Genomic DNA, 10,969 nt, shown 5'->3' on the forward strand with positions numbered 1-10,969 from the left:
TGCTCGGACTGGGGCTATTCTCGACCTCATTAAGTAAAAAATCACAGAGCTCCTCTCGGACCAGATGCATTCTCATCTGTATTCCAGGAGACACTAATTCAGACATCAATGTGGCTGGCGCTCTGCTCCATCTGCTCGGCTAAAATTGACACAAATAAAACACATACCACTGCAGCTACTTTGCTCGGGCGATTTTCCACACGCTGCCAGTCATAAAATGTAACTTGTGACTGCAAGTAGCTGAACATTTTTTCATTTTTGATGCTGTGATCAATATTCATACAGTATGCCTATATATGTATGTAAGCAAGCTGGAATGAAGTTAAAGGCTCATCTTAAAAAAAGCATTCAGAGTCAGGGAAATTAAAAGTGTATATAAGATGTGGCATTTATAGCTAAAATTACAAACCCACTTGTCCAATTACAATAATGCACACCCTTTGGGGGGGGGGGCTGCATTGTAATGCACCACATTTTATGCTTGCTGAAGAGAATACAGAATTGGTATACCTCAGTGATAGATGAAAATTCATCAGCAAGCATTAAGCCTGGGCCACTGCAATGCAAAGGCTAATCCTTACACTTTATCTCTGCAAGAACGTCCATTTCCATCCGTGACAAATTGTTCACTGCTGAAGCACATTCCTATTGAGGCTGCTGCATGTGGCTTCATTAAAAATGGATATTAATCAAAATGAGCTAGGGAGTACTGCGATCAAAGTTAAGTCCTTATTTACACAAAGTCTACTTTGTCTCATCTCTAATTTGAGCCGGACGTTCGTGTGTCGCTCTAGCTTCCTCTGGGCATCAGGATCAAGTCTTGTAAGTTGATAAATGTGCCTCCTATTTACAAACAAGCAAGTCACGTTAATCAAGATTGATTACATTTTTCACACTGATGGGAATAAATTGGCTTTTGCAAAGACTGCAGGTATACTGGAGCAAATCCTCAAGTTTAATGAAAAAACTGACAATTCCCTGCTTTTTTTTTGTTTTCAATACGATCTTGATGTGATGAGTGTGAGTGCTGTAGCGCGAGTAACCAAGGAAGAATCTGTGGTCTGCAGGGCGCTGATTGCAGATGGTCCGAGCTGTGTTGTCAGGTGGACTTTTATTTACTTTACCACCTCCTGGATTGACAGTGAGCACCTGCAAAGGGCAGGACCAGCGCCCACTAAGCTGATGTGTGTTTACACACTTGGCCGACTCAGAGAGACGCCTGCAACTAGAGAAATGAGGCTAAGGATCCTGGTGCCAATCACAAACACTTTAGCTGTCTTGCTAAATCCCCCCGAAGAAGAGAGAGTAAGAAAATCGAGACAAATCCATCACTTTTGCATATGGTCCCTATCCAGATGCTGTCTCGTTACTCAAAGTATTTCTCAATCCTTTTTTGAAACATGGTTCAATTGCAGCTGTGGCTCAACCTCTCTCTTCAGTCATCTGGCAAGGTTGCAAGTGGTAATTTATTTTCTCATCGATTAGGACTGCAGGCCCTTGCAAACAATGACAACTGGTGATCAGCTGGAGTGAGACAGAGGTGTTTTATTATGAGGATATTGACTCCTCTCTAAATTCACTTAAGTACCACAGGTAGGTCATCTTTGTGAAGCATTCTGAGGCAAGGAGGCAAGTTGGAACAAGTTGCATCGCACAGAATCAGATGTTTGCATCTGTGCAGTGTCAACACAAAGAACTCCCATCATCACACAAGCGACAGGAACATCAGGTATGAGGCAGCACAGCCTGATGTCCTTGGGTCAACGCCGCTTTTCTTCAGCGTTCCCTCGGAGGGGGTGGAGGAGGAAGGTTCAGCGTTTGGTCACAGAGCTATTTCCCTTCCTTCTTTCTCTCAATCGGCAGATAAAAGGGCTGTGCAGTGCCAAGCAAACAGCCCCAAGCCCACTGGCTGCAGACTAGATGACAGAGAACCAATCAAACAGAAAGACGAGTGCTCCCTCGGGGTTCAGGCTCCATCAGTGTTAGCAGTGATTCCAAGTTTTGATCCTCCCTTTCTCTGCCTTTTTTTTGCTACTCAGCTCGGCACTAATCCTATTGTCAAAGGTGACTGCCGGGAACACCGTGTCGCTCTGAGCCACTTTTACAGAACCGGGCAGATGATATGTCATTTAAGTTTTCTCACCTCTCTCACTCGCCCTTATTCTGTCTCCTTAGTTTTTTTCACAGCAATTCCCTCACTAATTGGCCTTAAAGCTATTGTGTAACCAGCGTGAGAGATGCATTCAAGTGCACACCTTCTTCTTCTTTTTAAAGAATTTGGTTTGTTTTGACAACTGGAAGTTTGAATTGTTGACTTCTCTTTAAGACCTCGGAAATCAGGAGGAATGTATTTCCTGTGGAATGAAATATGGAAGGCTGTGTTTATTTCTGCACAGAGCAAATACCCAAAGGGGAGCGCAAGAATCCATAATCCCAACAAAAGTTAAGAACAAAACACCAGAACTACATGGCTTGTTTTAAAAGTATTTTTAAGGCAGACTGACTTCTGGACCATCCTTTTTGGTATTTTGTCACCTCATGTTGAGGCTTTGAATCTACTCATAAAAAGATTTCCATGTATTATATTGATTATAAAGCAGGTCAAGATGCTAAATGAATACTGTGAAAGTATCAACATGCTCGATCCACAGAGAAATGCACACAGCCTGTATTTAGATATGTGCCTTTAAACGAGCTGTCAGGTTATGATTTCACAACTATATACTATAGGTAGAATGTGCCGCTACAGTGCTGTTACAATCATTACCCAGCTGCAATGACCCAGAAACACTGACCAATCAGAGCAGACTGGGCTTTAGGGGTAGGGAGCTTAAAGTCTGGGTAAAGAAAAATCAGTGATTTCTTTGTAAACACATGATACATGTTAGAAAATGTAAACTGTATTCACCATTGTTGTGTCCAGGATATTTTTGGGCGGTCTAAAATAATGGTTCGATGACGCACTGGAGTAATGCTTAACATAACCCCTCCCCTACTGTATGAAAATTATGTTACTACTAACGTTTAAGCACATAGCATCAGTGTCGCTTGGTTCACCCCGTGTGAGCGGTGCAAGTTCGTTACGTTCCACAACCTGTCTTAGCTCTTCCAGTTGAATAAATACATGAATAAACAAACCTGTTAAATGCCACAATAATATGAACACAAGCAAAGTAGCCGTCACTAACGTACCTTTCGGTCTTTCAGCCTGAATCAGCGGCTACCGGGCCCACAGGCAGTTAATGCTCACTGCTGTATGTGTGTGTGCTTTGTGCTGTCTGTCGCAGTGGAGCGGCACTGTTCTTTGGCTCAGGGTGTGTGTCCTACCATAGACTGTGTGTGCTACTGGGTTAGCTGCTAATGAGGCTGTGGAGAGTATTCCTTCGTTGGCTCGAGGGGAATGTGTGCTGTGCTATGTAAGATTTGGTGTTAAAAATGTGCCTGATAACTGGTATGGCCAAAGAGGCCTGATAACCTATCTGACTCCACTCAGGTCACTACACCTCACACCCTCAAATCTTAAGTGTTCGTTGATTGGTAGATCAGAAATAAAACTCAGGATTCGTTCAGTTAAAATTATAACAAACTTTAGTGAAGAATGATATTGCAAGATACAAGTACGTGTACACGGATCAGATATTACAAGACAAGTCTATCTCTCCTAACAAACCGACAGAGTCTCGCCAAGCATTTGATGCTGCTAAGTTAAAATCCTGTCTTTTTATCCATTTCTGTCCCATCTTCTGGTGGTGCTGTCATCAGTTTGGATACAGTCCAGATCTTCTCAGCTCCAGCTGGCTCCTAACACGATGTAGCACAATGTATGAAAATGTTACCTTGGCTTCTCCCATTCCCAGGTCAAAAGAGACAAGCTGTTAGTGTTGGGATTTGCTACGTTGCATTCCATTTACTAAAAGTATACATTGGTTACAAAATGTTTTACGATGTTCATATTACTGAATACCTGTGTATTTTCTTAATATTCTAGGGAGTTGCGTGAGAGCCAAGGACATTTTCATAACTTGCGCTACACTTCTCCGCTTGCGAAACGCTGTTCCATTGTCATCTCTGCTTCCCGTGGTCAGAGGAGACCTTTCTCAGTTTCCAATCATTCCCTGGGTGCCAATATCCCGTATTCCCTTTAAAATATCTTATCACTTTAAAAGACCAGATGGCCTCCCATAACCCAGAGAAGCAGAGACGACAAGGTCAGCTCATGAACTCTAAAGCCTCTCACTTCATTCTCACAAAAAATATATATCCTACAGCTATAGACCACATGTGCTAATTTTTTTGTAAATGTGCTAGCGAACTAACACAGCGGCTCGTTATTCGGCTTAGTGCCTTCAGCGGACACTCCCCCAGTGTCTCAGAGCAGAAAGAACTGCTTATTTTTTCACGATTTTGAAACCTAATCTATATACTTGCCGATATGTTTAGTCATTCAGATTTCGCTGGCTGGTTATTAACATATTTTCCTGTGGTGTCACTGACTGAGAACGCATTTATTTTTACTTTACCCAGCCTTTAAAGAGACAGACGCTACAGAGCGTTTCAGACAATGGGTCAATAAAGGTATTTTCATACAGTGTAAATAAAATAATGTATTTTTTGAACATTAAAGCATGTAAACATGCATAAGTATAAACTTGAAAATGATTAGAATATGTCCCCTAAGGGATTCAACATCAGCACAGATATGACAAAAGTTTGTTTTTCCCTCCAACTGTGGATATTTTTTCATAATAGCTGACTACTGTGGTGCAAAGAATCCCTTGCCCTCTATAAACTTAGTTTGGCCTGTGTCTTTCGCTGTCTTTCACAAGTTCCTAATTTTTGTTTGAAGTATGGCTTGCTTGAAGCTTTAATACATTTTCACCATCCGTTCAACCAGATCTCATACTCGATTATCTGCAGGGCTCACCATCAAATGACTACAAGAAGCATCACGTACACTTTCTATTTCCAATCTAGTTTTTTTTTTAAGAAAAGAACATTTTATAATCTTGCTTCTGCTCAGTAGCATAAGATTGAAAAGCCATTAATGAGAACATACGCAGGCCTTACCAGGAAACAGAATTAAGCCATTAGAGATTAATGACTTTTTCGGGGGAAGCGTATGGAGGCAGATAAACGCTGGGCAACAGGGCCAGACTCACGTCTGGGAAAGGAATCGGGCGAGAGCTGTTTTTGCCTGTCACGCTCCGCTGGCCACGCTGGAGTGTTTTGGCTCCTTCAGATTAATTATAAGTCATAAATGAAGTTCTATAGTGTTCAAACAAGATGGCCAGGGCAGGGGCTGATACTGACATTGTTACATAATTATAGGAGAGGACATGTTTGGTTTGTCTGGTTGGAGTCACATTAAAATTCAGCTGAAACATTTCTGAGGCATTGTACACAGGGAAATGAACACTGTACTGTATCAGATTTGCATTTGTATGACTAGTAGGAGCTAGTCTGTCACCCAAGAGTAACTAGTTACTTGACATCCTCTAATTCAATTCAATTCAATTCAATTCAATTTTATTTATAGTATCAAATCATAACAAGAGTTATCTCAAGACACTTTACAGATAGAGTAGGTCTAGACCACACTCTATAATTTACAAAGACCCAACAATTCCAGTAATTCCCCCAAGAGCAAGCATTTAGTGCGACAGTGGCGAGGAAAAACTTCCTATTAAGAAGAAACCATCGGGTGGTAAGGAAAACTTCCTTTTAGGGAGAAACCTCGGGTGGTAAGGAAAACTTCCTTTTAGGGAGAAACCTCGGACAGACCCAGGCTCTTGGTAGGCGGTGTCTGATGGTGCCAGTTGGGGGTGTGATGAACAGTGGCAATTATAGTCACAATAAAGATAATGGAACTATGACTAGAAATAGTAGTTGTAGTAGTTCATGGCGTAGCAGGGCACTGCAGGGCGTTACAGGGTGTAGCAGGGCGTAGCAGGACATAGCAGGACGTAGCAGGGCATAGCTGGGCGTAGCAGGACTTGGCAGGGCGTAGTAGGGCACTGCAGGATGTAGCAGCACGTAGCAGGACGTAGCCGGGCACTGTAGAGCGTAGCAGGGTGTAGCAGGGCATAGCAGGGCGCAGAGCAGGGCCACGGCGACAGCTGCAACCATGATTTAGGTGCCACTCTAATCCAAGGAAAACTTCTGGGCGAAAAAAAAGAAAGAAAAAAAAAAAAGATCCATGGGGAACACTTGCTTCCAATACGAGGGAACCACATTATCATACAAAAGTATTAGGCTAATAAATCAGCATTCATTCATTGTCAGTCTGATTATCTTGCTAATCAATACATTTTCCCCAGGCCATTACACTGCTGATGCTAAAAGTGTATGATGACTAATTTCCATTGAATTGATTTGAAATGGAGATTTGCATTAAGGCCTGAATAACAAGCAGCTGCAGTCTTACATTAGAGATAAACATTTGCTTTCTTACATCGCTTCACTATGACAATGTGAAAAAGTTCTGACTGTTCAACAACAGAAAAAGAAAACATGCTGATCATATTCCACAGGGAATGCCAAGGACGGTCTTTGAAAAGTAAAAATCACTTTACTTTTATTAGCTAGGGCACAGGCATATAAATATTAATATTCAACCAAGAGCTTATGTTTTATTAAGGAAACTGAGCTTCTTGTGAAATTAAATGGGCATAATGGGATACCGTTTATTACAATATGCTGAATAGATGAGAGCCATAAACTTCATCAGGAGATAAAGGTTGTGCTTTCATAAAGATTCGTGATGCAAATCAACATTACCGAGGTGTTGTGTTTTTGTTTGTGAGTGTGTGCTACTGTTGTTCTGATCAGCTCCACTGAAAAATAATCAGAATCAAAAGGGACTTTTAATTATGGCTGCACATTTTGAGGAAAATATGCAATATGCAATAATGTTGAATATTGCAATAACGATAAACAAACAGATATGAATGTGTACCAAGTTCTGCTTTTCTGCTGCTTTCAGTATACTGCTTAAATACCACAAATAGCTTGTTGAATAAAAAAAATTTAATTTTTGTTTTTATTTCCAACATACTTTTATTGAACAAGTTGAACATTGAACTTAAAGAGAATATTATAATATTAGAGAATACATATTATGCTTTTCCGTGTTTTATATCATATCTACAATGTTATAATGTTGGATTTTCATGATAACTTCAAATAATGAGGTAAACGTATTTTAGACAAATCCCCGTGAGCTAAAACTTTCAGATTTCCAACTATTCTTAACTCTCCGGTTTCACCAGTTTTTTCTACTCTCGGCTAAGTTGTAAGCAACTGTAAGCAGGCCATCTATAATTGGTTATCTGCTCTAAGTAGGCAGGACTGGAGTGTTTTTTTTAAGCCACTGCGGTGTTATACTGTTGCATGTAACTACATTCTAACGGCAGTAAACAATGTCACCTTGGCTGCCAGTGTCGTTAAATTCTCCCCGATTCCAGGTCACATTACTCCTGAAACATTTTCTGTTTATGTAGTATTTGGTTTAAAAGCCTTTATTTGCTTAGAAAGGTCTGCTATATTCTATTAATGTCCACTGCTAACTATAGTAGCTGTATGGCTAACAGCAGTAAACAATGTCATCTGGGCTGCCTGCCAATGTTGTTAAATTCTACCTAATTCCGGGTCGCATTACTGCTGAAACATGTCCGATTGTTTGGTTCAGACGCCTTTAACTGCGATTTTTGACGGTAGAAAGTGCTGCTTCGTTCCACTAAAATCTAATGTTAGCATACTGATAACTATAAAGTAGCTACAAGCTAACGTGACATAGCTGTAATCTTGGCCAATGCTTGTAATTTCTCCCCAAATCCCGGTCAATTTACTTTTTACTTTTGGGACATGTCCGGTTGTGTAATATTTGGTTTAGAAGCCTTTATTGGTGATTTTTCACGGTACAAAGTTTTTTTTTTTTTTTTTTACATTAATTTACATTATTAGTAAATTATTAAATTTAAATTATTGTAAATGCATTACATTAAAGCATGTAAACGTGTTCTAGTACAAACACAAAAGTTTAATCCTGAAAATGCTATATAATAGTTGCCCTTTAACACAAAAGGCACCAGTAAAAACAAGAATGATAGTACAGTTTTCTACTGATATTCTCATTCAACTGCCAAAAAAATCCCGGCGTGCAATATTGCAGTCTTTCGAGATGGGTTTATTGCGCAAGTTGACATTGCAATCACAACAAACAATTAAAGCTGCAAGCAGCGATGGACGGGCCCTCGCGCCTGTGCGCGTGTCGGGGTTACTGGCGGATGCCGCTCCTTGTGACCGTGCATTTGCGTGGCACTCAGACACTGCAAATCGTCACCAATGAAAAGGGAACTCCCTGCTGAGTTCAATGATACCTCACACAAGACTCTACGTCATACAGTTCATTAGCTGTGAAAGGCGGCATGGCCTAAGCATAGGGGTCAGGGCAAACCTTTACCAATAAAAAAGAAAGTCCCTGCTGAGTTCATTGATACCTCACATAAGACTCTACCTTAAATGGGTCACCAGTTATGAAAGGGGGCGTGGCTTAACCATAGGGGGCGGGCCAAACCATCACCAATCAAAAACAAACTCTCTGCTGAGTTCAATGATACCTCACTCAAGACTCTACCTTAACTGGTTCACCAGTTATGAAAGGGGGCGTGGCTTAAACATAGGGGGTGGGCCAAACCATAAGCAATAAAGAAGGAACTCTCTGCTGAGTTCAATGACACCTCACACAAGACTCTACCTTAAATGGTTCAAATGTTATGAAAGGGGGCGTGGCCTGCGAGGGTGGGCGTGGTTAAAGTATAGGGGGCAGCTCAGTATCACATGTAGACCACACATTATAAGTTTCATGTAAATCGGATGATGTTTGTCATACAAGGCTTATTTCCTGTTGCCAGCGGGGGGCGCTATGACCAAAAGTCAATATTGGCCTCTAGATATCCTCATGCCTGGACTCTTGTTGATTGTGGGAAATTTCAAGCAGATATGAAAATGTACATTGTAGTTACAGCCACTTTCTCGTTCATCGCTAAACACTCAAAATGGCCACCACACCACGCCCACACCGTTTGACGAAAAGTTTTTCTTTTAATAACTTTTCATCTTTAAGGTGTTGAGATGGTCGAGATGATCGGATGAAATCTCTAGGAGGAGTTTGTTAAAGTACGACATGCGGAAATGGCCAAAATCGCACTAATTTCGAACTTTGAATTAAAAATGGCGGACTTCCTGTTGGGTTTAGGGTATGGCTTCTTATACATCTTGACATGCTACATATGTGTACCAAGTTTCGTGAGTCTACGTTAAACGTACTGCAGGAGCTCAATTTTTTTACGTTTGTAAGGGGCGCTAGCGAGCCATTGTTGTGCGCCTATTCCCGAAACCCTTAAAATACGTACATTTTCACCAGACTCGATGCGCCCGCCAATTTTTGGTGAGTTTTTGAATATGTTAAGCCCCTCAAAAAGGCAATTAATTTGCCGTAATAATAATTCCTTCAGTTTCAATAGGGCCTTCGCCACTGTCGGCGCTCGGTCCCTAATAATCGCTGTCGGTGCTTGGGCCCTAATTATAAATTGTGCAGCCCTACTTTTAATTTCTTAAAGCTGCAGTAATCAAGTAATGTTTTTACAGTAACAATGAATACACTACGTAATGTAAAAGGGTTCGCTTGTTGTGACAAAACCACGGGAAATTATTGCCTCTCGCACTCTGCATATCCCCTAAGGTCTACAAAGTGTTTTAGCTGCTTTTAGCTTATTATTTTGGTTTGACAACTTTTACTATTACTTTCACCACTCTCATCATCCTAGTTTCCAACAGCAGGCTGCAGTTTTCGACGAAAAGCTTTGATTACGATGTGCAAATTTGCTTGTCAAAGTTCACCAAAGTCCCCCCCCTGAAATTTCTCTGCTATAAGCTCTTGGCCAGACCCCTATACTTTGTTTAAAACTCTTTAAAGTACTAGTTCTGTAACTTTGAAATTCTTTGTTTTATATTGTAATTCTTCTTCTACTTTTTTTGTATATTTCTATTTCCCTATATTATAATTATTAATACCACTAGGGCTGCTAATACCTGTTCAGCACATGTAACAATATACTATAAGTGACCTTTTACCATGAGGTCTGTCTCTGCTTTTCCTGATAAGATTTATTTCTATGAAGCACTTAATCAAGGCTGTCAGGATAGAGGGCGTTGTCTGCGGTATACATTGCAAAGCCCTCTGAGACAAACTTGTGATTGAGGTCAAAAGAAATAAACTTGACTTGTTTCATCAGGTGTACTGTAGACAGCTGGATACGGTATTAGGCCGGAGATACAAATTTAAATGACGGTCACGGCCCCAACGGATGTTTAGTGTGCATACATGTTTTGCCCTGTGTTTGATATGACTTGTGACCTAGCAGGGTACATCCTGTGAATCACACTGTCAGGACATTTTGTTTCTGCATTTTGTCCTCATGCACTATCTTCGCATGATGAATGAAGTGTATGGACAATAACATTGAAGAAAGGACATATGTGCCCATGACTCGGGAATATGTTATTATGGGGGTTCCTATATGCTGTGTATGATTTTTTTTACATCTAAACTATTTTTGAGTGATTTGAAAGGATGTTCTAAGACATAGCTATTTTCTCTCCATCTCTTACAGTCATAAATTCAATCTCTATTTCCTTCCAGACATGTTGCGCAAATCTAATTTTTTTTTAAAAGTGTGGAAAAATGACTTTTCTGCCATTTTCCTAGCACTCTCATCTGTGCAGTTATTTTGTGGTGTTTGTGTTAGGAAACTATGGGATGGAGGGGCAGAGACAATGGAGCTGTGGTTAAAAAAAGAAGAAGAAAAAGGCTGTGGCTGACTTCGACAGGCTGATTTCATTTGGTTTCATCAGGCTCTCACCGCAGACCCCGGTTCTGTTCATGCTCACAACAACAGCAGCCAGTTTA

This window comes from Sander vitreus, chromosome 23 (genome assembly GCF_031162955.1).
Source record: "Sander vitreus isolate 19-12246 chromosome 23, sanVit1, whole genome shotgun sequence".
In the NCBI taxonomy this organism is placed as follows: Eukaryota; Metazoa; Chordata; class Actinopteri; order Perciformes; family Percidae; genus Sander; species Sander vitreus.